The sequence below is a fragment of the Macrobrachium rosenbergii genome, chromosome 15 (assembly GCF_040412425.1).
Source record: "Macrobrachium rosenbergii isolate ZJJX-2024 chromosome 15, ASM4041242v1, whole genome shotgun sequence".
NCBI classification, from domain to species: Eukaryota; Metazoa; Arthropoda; class Malacostraca; order Decapoda; family Palaemonidae; genus Macrobrachium; species Macrobrachium rosenbergii.
Genome location: NC_089755.1, coordinates 52,595,844 through 52,616,734, shown reverse-complemented (window position 1 = coordinate 52,616,734; position 20,891 = coordinate 52,595,844). Strand labels below are relative to the sequence as shown.

Here is a 20,891-nt window from a genome sequence, read left to right as displayed (position 1 = left end):
TAATAATGTTATCCTCTATTTTATTTTACGCACTATCAGATGTTTTACAGGCACTTTTATTTAGGGTATAATTTTGAATCAGAGGTTAAATTATTCAAATGAGCAACTGAAAAACAGTGTCTAAGATTCTAAGACAAATAGCTTTAATGGGAGCATCGTGGCCCGAGCTAAATCAGCCTATAATGGTCGCTTTCTTTATCAATAATAATAAGCTATCTATCTATCTATCTATCTATCTATCTATCTATCTATCTATCTATATACCTAAATAAATAAATAGATAAATCAAATGTTATTCTATTAATTTCAGTCCCATTCTCCTTTTATAACAAATTACGGTAAACAAGTCTGCGCACTCAACCATCTGCTCAACCGGATATTACGTAATACACAAAGAGTCAATATTACTGTATACTGCAAATGCCTTTGCGTAACGAACAGGGTTTTTATTTTTATCTCCGTGAAAATTCCCAGTTTGCGAGAGAGTGAAAGAGATTAAAAACGCAGAATTTAAGAATGTTGCTCTCTCTCTCTCTCTCTCTCTCTCTCTCTCTCTCTCTCCGCGAAAATTCCCAGTTCGCAAGAAAGTGAAAGAGATTAAAAACACAGAAGTTAATGTTGCTCTCTCTCTCTCTCTCTCTCTCTCTCTCTCTCTCTCTCTCTCCGTGAAAATTTACAATTCGCAAGAGAGTGAGAGATTAAAATCACAGAAGTCAAGAATGTTGCTCTCTCTCTCTCTCTCTCTCTCTCTCTCTCTCTCTCTCTCTCCGTGAAAATGCCCAGTTCGCAAGAGAGCGAAAGGGTTTAAAAAGGCAGAAGTGAAGAATGTTCTCTCTCTCTCTCCGTGAAAATTCCCAGTTCGCAAAAGAGTGAGATTAAAACGCAGAAATTAAGAATGTTGCTTTCTCTCTCTCTCTCTCTCTCTCTCTCTCTCTCTCTCTCCTGAGAAACAACAGTAACAACAAGATATGACTGAAAAAAAAAACATTGGTAATTTGGCCTTATGAAGAGAAAATAAAAAGAGAAAAAACGCAGGTGATAAACCTGTATGTTGACAGTTTTGACAAATGACTCTCTGACAAATGACATTTCGATGAATGAAATTTTGACGAATGACAAATTGGTGTATCATCTGTCACAGGGGAACGCGAAGATGAATTTTGCGAGAGGTACAGATGACGGGCGTCCATAACGATGAAAAATGAGCGGAAAACGGTTCCCTTGTACATTTCGAAAGTCATTTGTTTTTGTTATAAAAGGAAGTGCAAGAAATTAAATGTAATTCATTGCACAAGTCTAAAGCCTTAATTCAGTGACAATAAAAAAACTGACGTGGTAACTTTGATAGATGTCTGTATAAAATTTTTTTTTATTAATATTAATTTCTTTAAGGTTCTCTGTTCAGTGAAAGGTCGATTACCAAGTTAATGGCATTTTTTACTTTTATATAATAATAATAATAATAATAATAATAATAATAATAATAATAATAATAATAATAATAATGGAATGGACTGGAATATAAAATTTAGGCCAAAGGCCAAGCGCTGGGACTTAGAGGTCATTCAGCGCTGAAAGGAAAATTGAGATTAAAAATGTCTGGAAGGTGTAACAGGAGGAAAACCTCAAAGAGGTTGCACTATGAAACAACTGTTACGAGATGGTGGAAAGTAAGATGGAAGAAAGAGAATATGAAGGGAAGTACATTAAAAGGAATGAAAGGGGTTGCAGCTAGGGGCCGAAAGGACGCTGCAAAGAAGCTTAAGTAATGCCTGCAGCGCACCGCGTGAGGTGGACTGACGGTACTACCCCAGTGCGGGGACTTACTTACGAAGACAGGGGTATTACGCGTATATTTTCGACTGAAGCGACCCGGAAGTGGCATCTTGTGCTTGCGGGAAAAGGCGATAATCAAGAACAGACTGAAACAGAAAGCACTTTGTTATCAGAACAATAATGGCTACTACAGCTGTCAGCGAAGCCTACAAGTATAAATTCCTCTCTATTTCTTACGTAACTCCTATGATTCCTGCGACCCAGATGACGTCATTGTGATTTGTCGAATCTAATTCTAGCTATGTTGTATTTCAATCAGCGTTTCCGTAGAATATTTTAGAGGCAGGGCCAAGCTAACACTTCCGAAATTAGATTTGTGATACTTTTTCGCTTGCTCACTTTCTTGCTTGCTTAATCCCTTGAGCGGTTGCAAGCTGCGGTCTTCGGCGATGCTTCAATCGTTAACCGCGTCTGGTGTTTGAACCGCTTCAGCTATTCTTCAGTTTCGTATGAAATTCCTTTGCCTCCAGGCAAGCATTAGCAAAGCATTAGTCAATAAGTGGAAGTTCTCCGTTATTTTTTGTGTTTTAAGATGTTGTTGCTGCTGTTCTAAGGGGGAATGATGATGATGATGATAGCAATGATGATGATCGTCACTGTAAGACTTGAAAAGGTATTATTGTCATTATTCTAAATGATAATGATATTGTGATTATAAGAATTGCTGACGCCTTATTATAATTATTGTGAATGATAATGATATTGTCTTTTATTGTCATTTTATGCGACCAACAGCAATAATAATAATAATAATAATAATAATAATAATAATAATAATAATAATAATAATAATAATACATTTCATTTCTGCGAACTTCAACAAAACTATTTTCGCCATGACGGTTAAACGATGCTTTAATAAGAAACACAGTAACATAAACATTAAAAGAGAGAGAGAGAGAGAGAGAGAGAGAGAGAGAGAGAGAGAGAGAGAGAGAGAAGCACTATTCCAAGAAACCAATTTGGATTTTATCCCCTTCGTCCCAAATAACTTGAGAAGCGGCTAAGGATGACGACAGTTGCATGAGACCAACTGCTAACCAGAGCCGCTAACTATCAAGAGCGCTCGAGCGTTTTAATGATGGCTGGCTATTTTCGTCCGAATTCAGATTATTTTTCCCCGTAATTGTTGCGGATATTTCCTTAAATAGCTTCTTCTTCTTTATCGTTTCCCTTTTCACTCCGCTCTCTCTTACTGTCATCGCAGTCCACGTTCTTGTTTACTTCGTATTTCTTTTTAGTTTTTTTTTAAATGAAATCCTCTGGTTTCTTCATCTTCTTCTTCTTCTTCGACATTTTGCTGGGATATTTGTTCACCTCCCGCTACGTCATTCTCGTATATATTGATTGAACGTCGTCTTCACCATATTTATTGGAATGTTTAAATAGCTTCTTTATTATTTTCGTCAATATTTGTTTCCTGGTTTTTCAAAACATATAATCGCGTTCTTCTCAAACTATGCTGTGATATACGAAGATCATTAAAGCGCTTGTGGTTTTGTCCATCACGAATGAGGGGGAAAAGTAATAACTATAAAAAGTGGGTGTTGCTTGCACAAGCAAGCCCACAAAATCACGATAAAATCCACAAAAACCTACACCTACAACTCTAGCGAATCTTGAGATACGTTGTTGGCAAATAACACAAACCACAGGCTGCTCCAGGGGCAAGAGCCCGTGCAGACGTATGGTCAGTTCAGTTGACAACAACTGCAACTTGAAATCAATGTTGAAACCTAACTGACTCAACGAAGTCACGATCTAGTCTGCGAAGTAGAGATTAAGTCAGAATAATCAAACCTCGAAAACTACTGAAGAAGGATCAAGTTCATCAAGTCACGAATCATTCAACAAAGTACAGTTAACTTTGCAAAGTCATCTCTCGACTGATCTGCAAAATCTTTGGCAGACCCTTTAACAGATTTTTTTTTTTTTTTTTTTTTAAGGATTTTTCTGTCTTCATTTTTTTTTAGTCCAGATGCGTTCTTTTTCTTTTTAAGGATTTTTGTCTTCATTTTTTTTGTCCAGGTGCGTTCTACTTTTTTTTAAGGATTTTTCTGTCTTCATTTTTTTTGGTCTTGGCTGAACCAAAATAATAATCATTTTGCGCATTTCTTACTGTTTTATTTGGGTAATTTTATCCTTGTAGAAGATAATTTTGGTATCTGTTCATGCCGTAGAAGGAAAATTGAATTGAATTAAAACGAATATAGAATTTAGGCCAAGGGCCAAGCGCTGGGATCTATGAGGTCGCCAGCGCTGAAACGGAAATTGACAGTAAAAGGTCTGAAAGGTGTAACAGGAGGAAAACCTTGCAGTTGCAATATGAATCAATTGTTAGGAGAGGGTGGAAAGTAAGATGGAAGAAAGAATATGGAAGGAGGTACAGTAAAAGGAATGAAGCAAAATGAAAAGGTATAGACTAAAATAATAAAAGAACGAAAAATAATGTACAAACGAAGCAGCCAACAAGTTCCTTAAACGTAAATAGTGACGTGTTTACCTGTCAACCCTTCCCTAGAGCAAACAGAGCGAAGTGACGAATCAACCAACCTCTCTCTCTCTCTCTCTCTTTTCTCTCTTTCTCTCTCACTTTGGCGTGAGAACTATGTAGAGAAAAAGGGGGTCATCTGTGCGTTAACGTTTTTGCTACTCGAATTTCCAAGCAGAAAATGATCAGATCGACAACATGTAGCCAACATGTCGATGACTGATTCTTACGGCAAAAGGCCTGTGAATTATGTGAATGACAGTAACCTCTCTCTCTCTCTCTCTCTCTCTCTCTCTCTCTCTCTCTCTCCTTCGTAAGACTTTCTTCTGCAATTTTTTTTATATTCGAGCAGTGGCTAGATAGATATTGGATAAATTAAAGGACATGCAGATATACAGGCAGATAGTCAAGTCTTCTCACATTCCAAGTAACTTATGCTTGACAAACTGTGAAGGAAGCTATCTGAGCAAGTTATTAAGAGGTGTACAGACACACAAGCACAAACAACCGCAAACACACACGTGCGCATGCAAGCACACAAGTTAGGAGACCGTGGCAGATGGTGTAACATAAATTAAACAACCAAATCCTTCCAATTTCCACCCCTCCCCCTCCCAGGACCTCGCCACTCCTAGGAGGTCCTCCGTAATAGCCTTTTACTTTCTTGTATCCGGACAGATTCGAAATTGTATTTTTTTTTTTTCATCGCTTTTCATCTCCGTTATTTACTCTTTTTCTCCTTCCGTTTTTTTACGTTCTTGATTCCTCCTCGAGGAATCTATCTGCCTGTCTATTTGCATGTTCATTTATTTATCTAATATCTATCTGGTCTCTGCTCGAATATAATAAAAAATACAGAAAAAAGTCTTGCGAAGGAGAGAGAGAGAGAGAGAGAGAGAGAGAGAGAGAGAGAGAGAGAGAGAGAGAGAGAGGAATCAAGGTCGGTATATGCAGTTGTGCATTCAATTATTGATTGGCTGAAAAATTAATTGATTTGTTTATCGTTGCTTTATTGAATGATAGAGTCGATTGTCTTTCATCGCTTTGCATCTCCGTTCTATGCTTTTTCTTTTTTTTTATTTTTTACTTTCTCGAATCCCTGAGTTATCAAACATGAACCAGAGATGGAAAAGTATTTAGAACAATATTACTGAACGAATGTCAAAATAAAGAGTATTATTTAATGATGGACTGCATTTATTCTGGAGCAACATTGGTTATCAAAATCGACAACAACATAATTGACCGACTGATTGAATGGTTAGTCTAGATTTTTCCCGTTATTATTATTATTATTATTATTATTAATGTTATTATTATTATTATTATTATTATTATTATTATTATTATTAAGCACAGACTCATATGAAACAAATAGAAATCAACCTTCAAATAATATGGTAAACACAGAGAGAGAGAGAGAGAGAGAGAGAGAGAGAGAGAGAGAGAGAGAGAGAGAGAGAGAGACCCCAATAAAAAAAGAAATGTAGCGAAATCTTGATGAATATAGCAACGGCCAGAAAATGAAAGTCCAAACTTCAAATAGACGTATACGCATTTACGCAACACTTGAGAAAACGATAGCAAAAAAAAACATCCCAAACGCGTTCGAGACCGGTACAGGTTTATATCTCCGAGTGGTCATAAACACTACTTCGCGTGACTGAGGGCGCTGGCAAATGACCCCGTCTGAACTCTGGCAAATTTCCTTACATAGAAAAGTGAGTCAGAAAGCTCACGCTCACTCTAACTAGTGTCGTAACCAAGGGGACGCATTTGCATATTAAAAGAAGTTCGCGATCTTTGTTTTTCCGCCATCACCAGTCGCTTCCGGCTGCTCCAGGGGCGAGCGTTCGTGCTGTCATAAGGCCGGTTTACTCTACAACAACAAAAACAGCAGTATTGGCACGCATCAGGTTTAGTCTGTTGTGTAGGAAGGCTGTGGACATCATAGATGTTTAGGTGCAGAGAGCTGAAAAAATGGTGTGGTCACATACACTAGAGCCATAGATACTGAAAAACCACCAGAACCGGACGACGAGGTAGACCTATTTTGCAAGGTGCAGTGTAGGCCTATATGCATGCACGACTATGTAGTAGGCTAAGGCCACAAGCGAACTAACTTGTTTGATTTTCTTACCTCAGACATCACAAAGGACATTGATTTGTAAGGTACTGTTGTTAACAAGTCACCCATCTTTTCAGAAAAAGCCACAAAATACTGCTGCGCCTGTAGATTTCAACACAAGGCGACTGCTACTATATCTGTCCCGATACACCTCTCGTGGCTGTTTTCGAGTGTGGGGTACACGGATTTGCAGGGATCTTCAAAACTCATTTCTAAATGGACTGAACAGGGAATTCAGACACAATAATAACACACATTCTGAATAAAAAAAAAGTGTTGGAACAACTCTGCACTCACAGAAAGAAGGCTACTGTTATGATTTGTGTCAAGTAAACAAACCTGGTCACGTGACTGGATACGTTCAGTTACACAACAGCAGAACTGGGTTCTCGGCTCTCTCTCTCTCTCTCTGAGTAATAAGAAAAAAGCCTATAGAAGAATTCCTGGTTACCAAAATCAACAACAAAGATAAGGATCAACTCCTCGAGGGCCCGTAAACACCTGAAATGAGGCGGTGGTTCGAGGTAATTGGGCTGTTATGGTAGGAACTGGCAAACACTCCGAGGGTGGGATGAATGGATGGAGGTATTTTCAGATGGCGCTCTCATCAACAGGTAATAATCGCTGGTGTCGTAATAGTTGATCGTTTACGTTCTTTATCTCCCTAACTTGTCAGTCTTTTAGAGAGAGAGAGAGAGTGAGAGAGAGCTCTTCATCTCCCTAACTTGTTAGTCTTAAAGTGAGAGGGAGAGAGAGAGAGAGACCTCTTTATCTCTAGCTTGTCAGTCTTGAAGTGAGAGAGAGAGAGCTTTATCTCCTTAACTTGTCAGTCTTAAAGAGAGAGAGAGAGAAAGGTTAAGTATATCTTAATTAAACCAGACCACTGAGCTGATTAACAGCTCTCCTAGGGCTGGCCCGAAGGATTAGACTTATTTGGCCGGCCGGAGATTCGAACTCGGGCCCTGCAGAGTGCTAGCCGAGAACGGTACCGACCAGTCCAACGAAGAATCTAGGGGGAGAGAGAGAGAGAGAGAGAGAGAGAGAGAGAGAGAGAGAGAGAGAGAGAGAGAGAGTTTTATCCCCTTAACTTGTCAGTCTTAGAGAGAGAGAGACTGTCTAGCGCTGACTGGTTTGTCCTAAGAGAGACAGAGAGAGCTTACGTGTAATTTTAAGCTTAAAGTTAAATTTCGGGACACTGATTTACGGGATGAGGTTGCTAGCCCTATGACCACGTCCTTACAGATAGACGTTTACGTGGGACGTAGATGGCCACCCGTCCAAGTTCCGACCGTGCTCTAATTAGCTCTGGAAATCTTGCAGTCGGAATCTCTCCCTTTGTGGCAAATATCACGACGGTTGACTGACGATGCACAATCGCAAAGTTATTCGAGAGTGACTGTATCTATAGTTCTTTTCATCTAAGAAAACAGAAGCTATTATTCTCTCTCTCTCTCTCTCTCTCTCTCTCTCTTTTCACTCATGTTTATTGTTTTGGCTACGTGATCCTGAAATGCTTTGTTGCATTTCACTTTCTACAGAAGCATCTTTTTTGACCAAAATATTTAGGTGTTACATCCTTTTCTGTCGTAGGATGGATTTGAAGCTGACCAAAATACTTAGGTATTACATCCGTTTCTGTCGTAGGATGGATTCGAAGCCGACCGCTATAATCTTGTGTTTAGTTTTCGCTGTACATTTCTGCATTCGCTCAAATTATATATAAGTTTTTATCGATTTGTTTACTTAAACATCCACATGGGTGACCGATTACGAACTTTGTAAGTGTTGCTTATAATTCATTTTGATTATCTAGTAAAGGTTAGGTCATATTTAATGGGGGCAACTTTCATGGACACTGCTTCGGAGATCACGTTAACCAGTAATTTCGAACCTGAGCTATCCAGTTTTACCGCACAGCTACGTAAGAGTAATTGACAGCAGAAACAAGCTATCACTTTTTTTTGGTTTCTTTTATTTCAACATGCAAAAAATAAAAAAAATAATAAATTAACTTGCCACAAACTGACAAGGTATTGACGAGGTAATATCAACGTTATGATTTTTTTTTTGCAGAATCATAGCGTTGATTACATTTTCTGTCAATTAATTCTTGGATTAATTGATTTTTAGATTTATTTTACAAGTTATTCAATCGATAACATATTTAATAATATAACGTCTCTCATGCGACCCTTATCTTCCGAGGAAAAATGGTAAACGCACTAAGGTCTATGCCACTGTGTTTAGTAAACAAAAACAAAAAGAAATAAACAAGCCATTGCATTAGCAGTAATGCAATTGCAAACAGATTCAAACAAACACTCTGTAATGTTTGTAATGTTCTCGACAAATACGATAGGCAAACGGAATATACTAAAAAAAGAAAAATAAAAAAAAAAAATGCGCCCAAGTTTCTTCGGCTCAATCGGGTTTTCTGTACATCGTATAATCAAGGCCAACGAAAACGGATCTATCTTTCGGTGGTCTCGGTATAATGCTGTATGAGCCGCGGCCCGTGAAACTTTAACCACTGCCCGGTGGTGGCCTGGCCTATATCGTCGCCAGACGCACGATTATGGCTAACTTTAACCTTAAATAAAATAAAAATTACTGAGGCTAGATGGCTGTAATCTGGTATGTTTAATGATTGGAGGGTGGATGATCAACATACCAATTTGCAGCCCTCTAGCCTCAGTAGTTTTTAAGATCTGAGGGCAGACAGCAAAAAGTGCAGACAGACTAAAGTTGGACGGACAGACAAAGCCGGCACAATAGTTTTCTTTTACAGAAAACTAAAAATGAAGTGTTTAATTTCAGTCTTCAAATTGAAATAAATTTTGCCCTAACCCCGTCAACCTACTTTATGAAGTTAATGAAAGAACCGAAAATTGTTTAGTAAATATTTCTTTAAATAATTCTTTGAATAATGACGGAATGTGTAAATGAATGAATGAGTTTTAACTCTTTCCCTCAGATTAATGGAATTTAAATATCAATATATAGTAATTATACAATTCACAACTGCACCCATCGAGTTGAATTTTGAAAACCAACGTATTAAGTCAAAATCACTAATGAAAGTGTAGAATAATTTCATAACCAGTCTTATTATTTCAGCAAATTTAGACCAACATTTTTCTTCAGCTTTACGATAAAAGGTTTTTGAATGAAGACATCACAGGTTAAATTGATGAGCCCCTTTCTTTAAAGAATGGGTTAATGGATCCCTTCTTTGTATGGCTTTAATGGATGGGCTTATTGTGCTGACTGTGCAAATCAGTAAGTTTAAACTTTTACATGCAGGTACATTGAGAGAGAGAGAGAGAGAGAGAGAGAGAGAGAGAGAGAGAGAGAGAGAGATTCTGTTGGACTCACTAATGTTAAGAAGAGCAGAGAGAGAGAGAGAGATTCTGTTGGGGCCACTAATGTTAAGGAGAGAGAGAGAGAGAGAGAGAGAGAGAGATTCTGTTAGACAAATGTTAAAAAGATCTCAGATTGAGAGAGAGAGAGAGAGAGAGAGAGAGAGAGAGAGAGAGAGAGAGAGAGATTCTGTTAGACACAAATATTAAAAGAGAGAGAGAGAGAGAGAGAGAGAGAGAGAGAGAGAGAGAGAGATTTCGAATTACGCTCTGCTTCCGAAAACTAAAGAGCCATTCGGTGGCGTAACTTTCACCCGATAGAAACTGTTTACTTTCTTCCAGATATAGACTGAGAGTGAAAGTACACTCACCAGCATTTAGGATATTTTTCCCCCGTTATCTTTGCAAGATAAACAGTAGAAAAGAAAACACCGAAAGAAAACCAGAGCGAGACAAGGAGCCGTTGCAAAGGCCGATTGACATCACTGAAGAAGCAAAGAGCCGTTCCAAAGGTTAATTCCTACTACTACTACTATTGCGGTAGTGGTAGAAATATTTTCTGTGTTTTCATTGTATCACCTGCTTTTTTTGAAGTGAAGAGGACGACCGAGACGGGCAAGATTTCACTCCTTCAGTGATAGCACTGATTGACTGATTATGTCTACTAAAACTGGCGTTACAATATCTAGGTTATTGACGCGGTTCACTGATAGCAGATCCGCCTCTTAGAAAGAGGCAAGTTGAGTCATTCATAATATACAAAAGAGGGCGGGGAATTTCACAGGCCACATTTTGGAAGGAATGTATTTATGAATGATAGCCCATGAAGATTATAACTAGAATATAGTTTGTATTTTACTACTGCATTATAAAAAAAATAGCATATATAAAAACTACACTCTATGCTCAAAGTGCGTTTACATCCCTACAATACAACTGTTAGCTGATAACAATAAAAAATAAACAGCCATAAGAAAAAAAGAATTCAAGAGAAAGGAAGAAGTAAAGAGTAACATGATTTACCAACTGGATAATCGAACCTTCGTCCTTCAAAAACATCCTCAAGCTTCAGTGAGTGACGCATAATTCAGATGCAAACCATCTCAAGAGTCTTTTATCTGTCAGTGCAGATGGACCCCAAATATTATACGACCGAGAATCACGCTCATTTGTTTGCGACCTCAGAGCTACAGGAGAACGTGGGTGACTTCAGGTGATGTAATCCTTGTTATGATGTCACTCTAATTGACTTCCGCTCGTCTCATACTTGTACACTCGTCGTGAATTCGTATCGTCACTGTGAGAACGTGTTGTCACTTCTCGAAGTTTATGGCGGCAGCTGGAGAAATATTTGACGTGAGAACGTTGCATATATTTACGTCAATGGAGATGTGCGCGTGCTAGTAATTAAAAACAAGGAAACAATGTTGTATTCAGTCAAGAATGTGTATATACATACGTACATACACACTCATATTGTATGTATGCATGTATGAGTGTGATTTGTATGAAGAGGTGGCGGCAATTATTTAATCTATTTTATAGGGCATTAATACCAGTTCTTCTGTCGCAGTTTTGGCATAGCCATAAATAAATGTTATCTTGTTACGTCCTTCAGGAAAGACGCCATGTTTTTGTGGAACTAGATACTTTTCTCTCTCTCTCTCTCTCATGACGATTAAAATATACTGGGTATATCTCTGAAACAAATGGCAATACGTGTGGCCTCCTTGGCTATTTTGAAGAATATCGCCAAGATGAAATAGAAAAATTAAAGATGCATGAAGAGCAACTTCTCAACACCTTGCAGGGAAAAACGCTTGATCGCTAAAATCCATTTTTCTAAAACCCGTCGTTTTTCAAGACTGCAATGTATGTATAGATGGAGTAACTTCCTGAAATTCATAGACGGAGTGACTTCCTGAAATGTATATACGGAGTGACTTCCTGAAGTGTATAGATGGAGTGCCTTCCTGAAATGTATAGGTGGAGTGACTTCCTGAAATGTTTGAACGGAGTGACTTCCTGAAATGTCCTGAAATGCATAGATGGAGTGACCTTCTGAAGTGTATAGATGGAGTGACTTCCTGAAATGTATAGACGGAGTGACTTCCTGAAATGTATAGATGGAGTGACTTCCTGAAATGTATAGACGGAGTGACTTCCTGAAACGTATAGATGGAGTGACTTCCTGAAATGTATAGACGGAGTGACTTCCTGAAATGCATAGACGAAGTGACTTCCTGAAATGTATGGATGGAGTGACTTCCTGAAATGTATAGACGGAGTGACTTCCTGAAACGTATAGACGGAGTGACTTCCCGATAACAGACGTTCCACGATCCCTCACAAGCGAGACTCAAGCGCTTGACAATTGCACAATAAGAGGCTCTAATGCTTTATGACAGCTCGCGAGCGAGTCTAAAAAAACAGGCTTTTGGTTTTCTCATTTGGTTTCTTTGAGGAAATCGCCTCGGAGCAACTGCTCAGCCGAAGGCAGCGGAAATGCTTCTTATTTTGCAAGAAGACTTGCAAGGGTCCATATAGGCACCATGTCTTTTGAAATTGAATATTTTTATTACAGAAGAGTTTTTTTTTTAATGCAGCCTGAGGCGAAATTTGCTGAACACAAACTTAGATCAAAGTTAACACAAATTTACCGTAACTTAATATTATCTTTTTTACTCGAAAAATACTTAAACGGGTGAAACCTAAATATCATCGAAGTAACTTAACTCAAATAATAATCAAACCGACTGATTTTTTAATAGGTATGTATTCTATCGTACGACAATACATATGCATAATACGCACGTATATATGCATGGTAATAGTAGCACATGTATCATACGCATACGTCTGCGCATGACTCAAATAGATAGGTATAATGGATTACTTCTGCCACGACTTAGAATATAATAAAGATAAAATACAACAACGTAAGATTCTACCTTGAGGAACACTGCCATGTATCTTACTGCGCCATGTGACGCCAGCTACTCAAGTTACCGATCCAATCAATCAAGCCGACCGCAAAGCGAAATTTCTCCTTTGAGATGATATATCGATAATTACCAACTTGCATCTGTCGGAGGCTATAAATCACCCCGAATTGGACGGATGATTAGCGAGAGGATTGAAAAGTGCTTTGAAGGATGATTCTCAAAGTGCTTTGAAAAGGAGTTTTGATAGAGTTCGTCTCTCTGATCTTTTACACAAATTTCAGGTTGAATATATGGCGTTTAAAGTATATTTGGTTTTCAAAGACGTTTTTGAAAGTTTTTTTTTCTCTCTCTCTCTTTTTATTTTTTGTTGTTGTTTGAACGATTGCATTTCAGGATATATATATATATATATATATATATATATATATATATATATATATATATATATATATGTATATATATATTATATATATATAAAACATATATATACATATACATATATAAAAAATGTATATATACATAGATATATATTCGCGTATTTATTTAATTAATTTTTTCGTGCGTGTGTATTGTGTGATGATGTATTTACCCCATTCCTGATCTTTATATTTTCGTAGTGAACCGTACATTTAACATTAAGAAAAATGAAAAAGAACGAAGATTGGCTTTAAACATATATATATATATATATATATATATATATATATATATATATATATATATATATATATATATATGTATATATATTAGCTAACTGGTTATTCTAAAGAGCAAGAACCCGTGCTGTCACGAGACTATAACCTATTTCAAATACAAAGTCAAGAACAAGTTATAAACATTCCTTAATTAAACCAAAAAAAAAAGTCTACCCTTGAATCCCCGTGCAAATAATGACAGAGGTGTATTTGTTAATAGCACCCAAGACTTCAGGCAACATCTTGCAGTGGGAAACACAGGCATTAGCAATATTTAGTTTTCTTCATTTGTGGAATACGTTGCTTCATTCTAAATCCTTAAACCAAGGTCCATCTCCTGCTCGAACTACTTTAGCCAAACAGAATGAAAATTCAACGTCACGCTTTGCCCTCAGATCACAATGTCATTCTTATTCATTTTCTCTTATATAGTAGTGAAACCCTACCCTTCCTCTCTCTCTCTCTTCGTCTCTCTCTCTCTCACCATTCATCAGTGGAATATCTCTACAGATGTCTTGGAATGCCACGTTTCAGATTTCTCACTTACATTTTTTTATGGTATATTTAACACTCGGCCGTCTCAGAGGTGAACATTTTGAAATTCATGAATATTTAATGAATGGTCATAATATTATTCATATAGTAAATCAGTTTTATAATTTTTATAATCTTACACCAAAGACAACGATATGACAGTAAACAAATGAGTTCTTTCACTTTTGGCCCAGCTCTATTTTTTAAAGTGAATCATGGAATTATGGTGGTTTACACAATGTACTTTACGCGATGTACTAAAGTACACAAGTTGATACCTGGGTCCACTTCTAAAAGAAGCATAACATCGGTTCGGTGTTCATTTCTACAGAAAATTTCGACACTGCAGCCCTTCGTTCAGATGTTACCGCCTTTTGTTTGCTAGTCTGTACGACCTGCCACTCTCTTCTATGCTTGTCTGCTTGTAGGACCTGTCCTGCGTTTGTTTGTCTGCAAGACATGACTTCGTTTATGTGTCTGTAGGGCAAGCCCATCACTTCTTTATAAGAACTGCCCTTCGTTTGTGAGTCTGTAGGATCCGCCCTTCGTTTGTTTGTCTGTAGAACATACACTTACCTCGTTTGTCTAAAAGGACCTGTCTTGCGTTTGTGTCTTTAGGACCTGCCCTGAATTCATGTATTAGAATAGGACTCATCCCCTGTGAATGCGTCAGTTCACGCCAGGGGAACTCAGAGAATAAGTATGTACCGCATCTCCGAGAACCTTCCCTCCTCTTGTGCAAAGGCGTTCCGGGGGAAAGTGCGCATGCGCTATATAAGCGGTTCTCTTCAGCCCCGGTGGCTTCACTTCCTTGGTAGCCTCACACCGAAGCTATTCTTAACATCCGAAGGTGGAGAGGAATCCTCCACCACGCATCTCCAAGCTAAAAGAGTGCCTCTAAGGAAGAGAAGCACAAGAAGAGGAGGAGGAGGGGAAGGAGAGGTAGGAGTTTCAAAGGCCTCCTCAAACTTTTGGCTTGATTTCCCGCCTTCTCTGTGGCAGGCGTCGCGAGGTGAGAGAAAAGGTCAGTGATGAGACTAATTAAGACTGATTAAGTGTGTTGGTGTTAACTGGACGAGAGGTCTTCATCGCGCCTAAGTCCGCAGTGAATGGGAAACGATCCAGATTTAGTGATAATAAAGAAAATGTGATTTCGAGTGGTGGTTGTCAAATTTTATGGTAAACAAGACGGTTACCAAGTGAGAGTGGGCTCTGATTGGTCGTTCTGCACCAACTTGAAGCCCTATTGGTCCTTAGATGCCAGATCAAAATGTGATTATGTGATTGGCCCTAATTGAAACCTTAATGTTTTTTTTTTCAGTCGTGACTCAAAACTACTTCTCGTTACACTACTCAGTATTTTGAATCAGAGAATCATCAGTTCATTTTGAGCGTTAAAAATATGTTAACTCTCGCGTTATAAATGAATACAACAATGTCATAAGCATACTCAACTTTTTCTGAACAATTGCAAAATTCCCCTTCGGCTAACGTATATGAAAATATATTATTTCCGAGGTAGAGCGAATTGGATATTAAAGGACATTTCTAGCTTAATGCTTGTATATGAATCACGGTGATGTGATAAAATTAATTCATATATGTATATATATATATATATATATATATATATATATATATATATATATATATATATTCATACATTTATAAACGCACACACACATATATATGTATATATATATATTTTTTTTTGTTACATATATATATTATATATATATAATATATATTCATATTTATAAAATACACACACATATATATATATATATATATATATATATATATATATATATATATATATATATATATATATATATATATATATACATAAAACCGGATTCTGACATCTGTACATTTTAGCTTTGCCTGTTTCAACTTTTTTCATTAGATTAAATTATGAATTATTAAAACAACTTTCACAAGATCTTAAGGATAATTGTAGAGCGTACAAACGGGTCGCATTCCAACCTATTCATGCTAATTCAATCCCAGTCTTCTAAAACCCACTTTCAGACGAACCTAATCATAACTTCGCGTCCACTTATCTATCTCGTCATTTCCTGATATTGCAAAATCACCCAGCAATTAGTGGTTGTCGCTGGCTCGCGCTAAAATAATTTGGTAAAAAAAAAAAACTTCAAGACGGAAATCGCTTTTGTTCTGGGAGTGTAAAAGAATAATGAGAGCAATTAGCAACAAGTGTTCATTTTACCATAAATTCATTGAGTTATTGCGAGAATATGTATTTCACAGAACACTTTCATATCCTGTTCCATTTTTAAAAATTAGTTCAGTCTTAATCATGACATTGCTAGCAATGAATACTTTACGCTGAGATAACTCATCTATACCTATTTTCTATTTATTATTACTGCTCTTTATTTTCTTAATGATTAATCTACTTCGTTCTTTGCAGCGTGCCTTCGGCCCCTTGCTGCAACCCCTTTCATTCCTTTTACTGTACCTCCTTTCATATTCTCTTTCTTCCACCTTACTTTCCACCCTCTCTTAACAATTGATTCATAGTGCAACTGCTTTGAGGTTTTCCTCCTGTTACACCTTTCAACCCTTTTCCTCTCAATTTCCGTTTCAGCGCTGAATGACCTTAGAGGTCCCAGTGCTTGGCCTTTGGCCTAAATTCTACATTCAATCAATTCAGTGTACTTCCTTTATACCTTTCGCAGTTTTTTTAAAGAAAAAATAAATAAATAACAAATAATTCTCCTCACGAACAGTAGGACAATATCTTAATGATCAAGTGGCCTAGAAATAGAGAAAGTTCTCTACCTACTTCAGTGTTCCCAGACTGATATATGCCGCTCCTGGCTTCTTTTTTTCCTTCCGCCCTCTCTTTCTTGCTTCCGTCAGGTTGCCCGTCCCATCGGACTCTACATATATTATACATATGTATGTTTATATATATATAAATATACATATGTATATATATAAATATATATATGTACATAAATATATTTATATATATACATATATATACTGTATATAAATAAACATATGTATATATAAAAATATATATATGTATAAATATATGCACACACACACACACATATATATATATATATATATATATATATGTATATATACACACATACATACATACATATATATATAATGTATGTTCCGACGTTTTTCACATCACATTATGCAAGTCCAACGGCGGCAAATTGCGCACGGACTACAAATACATAAAAAGCCACTTATATACCATAATTCTTTTAAATTTACAAACACTTTAGATAAAAGTGTTTGTGAATTAGATAAAAGACAAATGGAAAACTTTAAAGAATCACCCCACAAGGCAAGACCTAAACGTTAACTAAAAGAGGAAGGGAGAATATCAACATTTGATAGCTACCCATAGTGAACGTGGGTTGTCAACAAACAGGTAATTAGGCTACAAACAGTTGGGCGGACGGAGAATGGCTATTTAGCGAAGGTACAGTTGTTTTTACAAAAAGATTCCAACGCCATCAACTCAATGTCGTTGTGGGCAGATCCAATAATTTTAAAATCACACGGACACTCACGTATATATAGTACATATATGTGTGTATATATATATTCTGTATACACACACACACACACACACACATATATATATATATATATATATATATATATATATATACAGTATATATATATATATATATATACTATTCTATACTGTATACACACTTACATATATATATATATATATATATATATATATATATATATATATATATATATATATATATATATATATACACACTGCAATAAAACTTCAAGGCTGCGCGCTACAAGCAAGTGCATGAAGAAAGCAAGAAAAATAGGAAAAACAGGGAAAAACAGGTTAGTAGCTCAGCAAGCACTCTCAAGGCTTCTGTCAAAACGCTGTGTCAGAGAAACTACAAAGATGCTTAACCTATTCACTCAACCCATTCCCTTGTTGACTACTTATTTCAGCAAGATGTTGATAGGTTTAATACATAAAATAATAAATCAAAAAACAACCAGAAAGATCATTCGTACAGTCTCTGAGCTTTGGGCAAATCAGCTGCCAAATACCACTGCATGTACTGCACAGTACTCCAGAACGTTCTTGATCTAAAATTACTGCCAAATACCACTTTATATATTTCAGGAAGTTCTTGATTTTTCAAGTAAGTAAATTATCTTAGACTCATGGCATAAAAATAGAAGTATGTAGGCTTTCCAGCAGTGCTTGCGCAAGGAATTACGAAATATAATGTAAAAAGAGAGTAAACACTGAGAGGAAACGACTCTTGCAAGTTCATGTAAGCGACTGACCTCAGCCTGGTTAGGCAGACAGGTGACTTTGGCTGTAATCTGTCACGTTGCGTTTTAGAAGGACTGGACTATTTTCTCTCCGCCAAGGATAAAGACCACTAACTGTCTATTTTCAGAAGCAAGAGAGTGTGCTAAAACGAGGATGTGTTATTAATCATGGGAAAGGAAAACATTTTCAGTAATATATTTCTGTGGTGTCGAGTACACGATATGAGGTATGATAAACCCGTGGAGTTTATTCACCACATAAGCTACAAAGGGAAAGGGGGTGTGGGAAGGGGAAGGGGGCACGGGTTTGAAACCTACCCTGTTGTCTATGTTGGGTCAAATGATGGCCAAGTGCCAAATTTGTCTAGATCGGTCAAGCGGTTCGGATTTCTAGAGCGAACTAACATACAAACATTCACTTTTATGTATAAGATATATTATATATATATATATATATATATATATATATATATATATATATATATATATATATATATATATATATATATATATATATATATATATATATATATATATATATATATATATATATATATATATATATATATATATATATATATATATATATATATATATATATATATATATATATATACAGTATATATATATATATATATATATATATATATATATATATATATATATATATATATATATATATATATATATATACATATATATATATTACCTACTGTACATAAAATTAAATTTTCTGTTTTACTGTATATACTGTATATATAAACAAAGTTTTACAGCCTATACACACAAATTACACCTTTAAGGATACGAATTAACTGATGAAATTGTTTCTCCAATATCCCTGTTGCAGGATGCGAATGTCCATCCTGATGCTGGCGTCCCTGGCGGCCCTGCTGGGGACCTACGTCCAAGTCCAGGCTATACTTTTCCTCGGCACTGGCGCAGCCACTGGAACGGCCCTAGGAATAGGCCTGGGCACTGGAGGACTCGCCGGACTCAGCGGCCTCGGTGGAATTGGAGCCGGGGTCGCGGGACTGGGTCTTCTAGGTAAGTGGCGCGGAAGTTTTGAACTCGAGGCAGTATTGCGCATGCTCGTTTTCGGACATTTTGTTTTTTAGCATATGTTGTCTAAAGCGATGTCACAAGAGGGCTGATATTACGAGTTCGGTTTTGTAATGCGTTTTGCTGTTATTTGGGGTTAAAATCGGCAGAACAGAGCCAGTTTCCCGGTGGAGTCTCGAAGGAGGGGAAGGGAATTGCAAGGTATTGTTCAGAATAAATTGCCATTTTGCAATGACTTAATCGTAATTATTATCATTATTATTATTATTATTATTATTATTATTATTATTATTATTATTATTATTATTATTATTATTATTTAGTGACAAGTTAATCATTAGTTATTTTCATTATTTTGTAAATAGTTTACTTAGTCGTTATTATTATAAATGAATTAATCAAACCTCTAAAACTTTTCTGGAATAACTAAGCTTTTGGCGAAGAATTTTTTCTTGAAAGAGAGTAACAAAAAGTCAGAGGAGCTGAACAGTCAAGGGGGGGAGAGACCCAATGTCAAGAGTGAAAATTAAACGGAAGGAAACAGTTAGCTGGGAGCTAAGGTGCTCTGCGAATACCCCCTTTAGTATTGCTTACGGTGCGCCGCAAAGATAGTTATTTCTGTATTTATTTTTTTGATCTAATGTATAAAAAAATTTGTTTGTTTGATTGATAATACAATGGAATATTATTCTTAATTACCCGTTTACCTGTTTATTTTTTCATATCTAATGTATACCATTTAATTTATTTGATTGGTAATACAATGGAATATTATACTTAATTACCTATTTATATATTTATTTTTTCATATCTAATGTATACCATTTAATTTATTTGATTGACAATACAGTGGAACACTATACTCAATTACCTATTTATCTGTTTATTTATTCATATCTAATGTATACCAATTTATCTATTAAATAGACAATATAATGGAACGCTATACTTCATTGCCTACCTAACGAGACTGAACAGGTGTTCTAAACAGATGTTGCCTCTCTCCAACGCAGGTGCTCTGAAGCTGGGACTCTTGGCCCTCTGGAAGAAAAAGGGGAGAGGAGGAGGACACAAAGGAGGAGGAGGATTTAAAGGGGGAGGAGGTAGGCAATCAGTTCCCTTTAAATTTAGAATTTATTATCATTGAAATGTTTTCACTCACTGTCTGTTTGAGTAGTGGCGCTGGAGGGCTATTATTATTATTATTATTATTATTATTATTATTATTATTATTATTATTGGAATGTTTTAATTGTTACTTCCGCCATTTTCTTCCGTAGGTGGCGGAAGTTACGGAGCCGTTTATAGTGCTCCATCTACTTCATACGGAGCTCCTTCATCGTCTTATGGTGCTCCAGCAACTGGATTCGGAGGAGGTGGAGGAGGAACTTATGGTGGAGGAGGAGGAGGTTATGGTGGAGGAGGAGGAGGAGGTTATGGAGGAGGAGGAGGTTATGGTGGAGGAGCTGGAGGAGGAGGCTATGGCGGAGGAGGAGGAGGTGGGGGTCATGGAGGAAGTGGAGTAGT

General features: G+C 36.7%; 1 long non-coding RNA gene across 1 annotated transcript; it reads left to right on the top strand.

The window, feature by feature from the left end:
• The first annotated feature begins 14,743 nt into the window (after positions 1-14,743).
• Positions 14,744-20,870, top strand: LOC136846417 (uncharacterized). The gene is made up of 3 exons (XR_010855379.1): positions 14,744-15,012; positions 19,153-19,349; positions 20,378-20,870. It is a non-coding gene; the product is annotated as an uncharacterized lncRNA (long non-coding RNA).
• The last annotated feature ends 21 nt before the right edge of the window (positions 20,871-20,891 follow it).